At 30.6% G+C, this 3,747-nt stretch overlaps 1 non-coding gene across 1 annotated transcript; it reads left to right on the top strand.

Moving 5' to 3' along the window:
* The first annotated feature begins 1,580 nt into the window (after nucleotides 1-1,580).
* Nucleotides 1,581-1,775, top strand: LOC112466147. The gene has a single exon (XR_003042107.1). It is a non-coding gene; the product is annotated as a U2 spliceosomal RNA (small nuclear RNA).
* The last annotated feature ends 1,972 nt before the right edge of the window (nucleotides 1,776-3,747 follow it).

The raw sequence follows: 3,747 nt of genomic DNA, 5'->3' as shown, positions 1-3,747 counted from the left end.
GGGTCGAAAATAAAACGACTTATTTTGAATTATTTGCTGGCGACAAAGTTCAAATTGTTAGCCAACACACAGTCAAATAAGCTCCGACGTCACAGTAGTTCCTAAAAATAACAAAAGTAGCAACAATTTCTTTTATCGCGTATAAAAAAAAACAATTTATCTTTAACAAGTAGATGTATGGTTGGATCTGTTAAATTTAGTTTTTTTTTTTAAATTAAATACAAAATGCCAAAATTACGATAAACTTAACGTAACGGGACGCGACGGGACGCGAAGTAACGTAACGTGAACTTAACAATTAAGGTACATCTGTGAAATTACGATCGCCGTAACGTATATCCTGTTCGCTAAATTGTTCTATTACGTCACAATTTTGAGAAATTTGCAGTTAAAGTGCAAAAAATGGGCTATTATAGTGTACTTTGGCATATTGTAATTATGATATATGACATGTTAGAGAAATTTAATTTCAATAAAAATTAAGTACGTTGTTAGAATTTTTAGCCTTAAAAGGAATTCATTGTGTCGATTACGATTAAAAAAATATTGCTGATTGACTCAGAGTCTATAATTAAGTCGACTTACACAGATCATTAAAAATCTGCAACACTTTTTTAATTATATTATCTAAACTCTTAAGGGTTTTTTTAGGTAGCGGAATAGTAATTTGATATCAAAGTTGATAAAAGAATCAAAATATGGTAGATATATTAAATGTAAAGTTCGACCATTTTTAATTTGAATATTTGTCATATTACGTTATTATGCTCACGTAAACATAATGTGTATTATATCTAAAGGTAGAATGTTTAATATCTAAATTGCTTAAAAATTATATATATATTTATTTCGTGAAAATTCAAATTTATAATAGATTTATTTTAATTTTTATATATCTTCAAAGGCTTAGGACATTGAAATTATTAATATTATTTAAATTATTGGGTGTTGGAATTAATTTTTTGGTTTTTTTGCATAAAAATTAATGTTTATTGAAAAAAACGGTACCACATGTTTTTTATTCAAAGTACTGCCCATCGTTGTCCACAACTTTCTCCTTTCGATTGCAATGCATAATTATTTTATGTATTTGATTGGATATATTAAAACAATTTTGTATAACAGTTTTTCATACTGGCACGTGTTAAAATATGTGGGTATTGAGTATTTTATTATAATATTGTATTATAATATTTTAGATAATATTTCTTATTTTTGGAATGATTTATTAAGCCAGTCCCAAAATTACTACAATATCGGGTTGACCTGCGGCAGGGTCGGAGCAAGCGTGATACAATACAGGAAATTATTTAACAACAGATTAACCTTGGAATTAAACTCTTTTATATACAGACATATGAACGTTTCAATACCAATATATGTATAAGCTGGTAGCTCCACTCCAGCCACGTGCTTGACGTGCTCTAACTTGAGAAAGGAGAGGTTAGAGCCTCTGTTGGGGGACAATCGAAACCAAATGCTTCCTGTGCTTCCTTAGCTTATCACTACGCGGCGTGTCTTTCTCGTAAGTAAAATTCGACACAGAACTGTATATAAGGCGTGAAAAATATTCTTGTAGTATCGCTTCTCGGCTCTATTGAGCTAAGATCAAATGTGTAGTATCTGTTCTTATCAGCTTAATATCTGATACAGTCTCCATAGGGGACTCAGAATATTAATCTGATTTTTGAACCAAGACGAGTGTATGGAGCTTGCTCCGACCTTGCCGCAAGTCAACCCGATATTGCAGTAATTTCGGGACTGGCTTTAATAAATCATTCCAAAAATAAGAAATATTATAATACAATATTATCCTAATAAAATACTCAATACCCATATTTTAACACGTGCCAGTATGAAAAACTGTTATAAATAATTAAATATAAATAATTTTTTGCTAATCATTATTATTACTGGAACACATATTAGATAAAGGAATTACTTTTAAATTTGGCATGCGCTTTGCAAGTTTTAAGATGGTGGCGGTAGCATTAAAACGTTTATTATCGTAGAAATTTTGATGTTCTCGTTGAACCGTACATTTGCTGCCATGTGAAAAATTATGGATACCTATAATAAATATACATGCTTTAAGTAGAAAAAGGTACAGAATTTATTTCTAATTGCATTGATAATTATAATTAGATATATGTAAAATGTAATACTTTTTTAGATATGCAATCTATTTTTATTGTATTCCCAGTAAGCAAAAAATCATTATTACAATGTTATTGCAACAATATTCTAGAACTTGTAATGTTGTCAAATGTTATGTAATGTAGTTTTTAATGTTGTATAGAACATCATTATGAACATACTTTGACCACGATTCCGAAAATACTTTTATGTCACACATGCATGGAAAGTGGCCCATTCCTCGCGCGACGCGCTCGTGATGAGCCACTTTCCACGCACTTGTAATATAAAATAGGGTGTGTAACACGTGCGTGAAGTTGAAAATTCACGGGTGCGGTGATTGCACTCGCCTTCGGCTCGTGCGTCCACTTCGCACCCGTGAATTTCCATCTTCTCTCACTTGTTACTCAAATAACTAAACACTAGGAGGATCCTGTATTGACATGAATTTGTCGTCGATCCGGGGATACCGATTTATGCCTAAATAAAGTATAAGTTATACATGTATTTTTATATAGAGCATCATATTAAAGGAAGATTGGTTATTGAATTTTCTGACGATCTAGGAAGAGGTTACCGATTTCTGCTTTAGAAGTGTATGAAGTTTTCTACCCTTATTTCATATACAATACTTTTTATTATAAATTTACAAATATAATTAAAAAAATGTTCAATTTAGAAATTTGCAGATCGCTTCCTCATCATTTTACTTCGCTTATAAAGTTTTCTCAATGAGGAAGCCAATCTATTATATGCTATTAATAATTTGGCAAATTTCTCATAGATAAAACTTTATATAGCAAAAAAACTTTATAAAGCGAACTTTATAAAGCAAACTTTATAAAGCAAAAAAAAAATGATCAGCAAGTTTTAGATTTAGAAATGCCGCAAAAATCAATGTAAAATTACTATATATATTTGTGTATATGTACTTATATGTGTATATATTGTACATACATGTATGTGTATATATTCAAACGTATCGCTCCTTTATTATTTCCATCTCATAAATGACTATATCTATAAGTTGCTGTTTCACTTAAAAAGCTTCCTACATGAGAATAAAGCCTAAGGTAAAATTAGAAAAAAATTATACATATATTTAAAACAAAGGGCACAGTAACAACTATGCTGCAAACAACAATGTAGAACTACGTCAATTGATGTCATTATATTTCATGTTAAAGTATTCAACGAAGGAAAGTATACGTGGGGCTATGTCAACTGTCTTTCGATGAATACTATAACATGAAATAGTGACAGTTGACGTAGCTTTACGTCTACTTTCCTTCGTTGAATACTTTAATGCCTGATCTACAATAGCTGTAGTAAGCTGTAGTAAGCCTCAAGATGTAAGAAATTGACCAATCACAGTCGATCATTCTCCTCACATTCGCCTGTAATTGGTCAATTTCTTACGGCTTGAGGCTTATTATGAGCTTACTACAGCTATTGTAGATCGGGCATAACATGAAATAGTGACAGTTGACGTAGTTCTACGTTGCTGTTTGCGGCACAGTTTGTTACTGTGCTCGTCTTTTTAAATATATAATATATGTATATATATGTGTGTGTGTATATATATATATATATATATATAAAATATTATGT

This window comes from Temnothorax curvispinosus, unplaced genomic scaffold (genome assembly GCF_003070985.1).
Source record: "Temnothorax curvispinosus isolate PA1 unplaced genomic scaffold, ASM307098v1 QBEX01015913.1, whole genome shotgun sequence".
Classification (NCBI taxonomy): Eukaryota; Metazoa; Arthropoda; class Insecta; order Hymenoptera; family Formicidae; genus Temnothorax; species Temnothorax curvispinosus.
The sequence above is the reverse complement of the archived record's forward strand: the minus strand, read 5'-3'. Positions and strand labels throughout refer to the sequence as shown.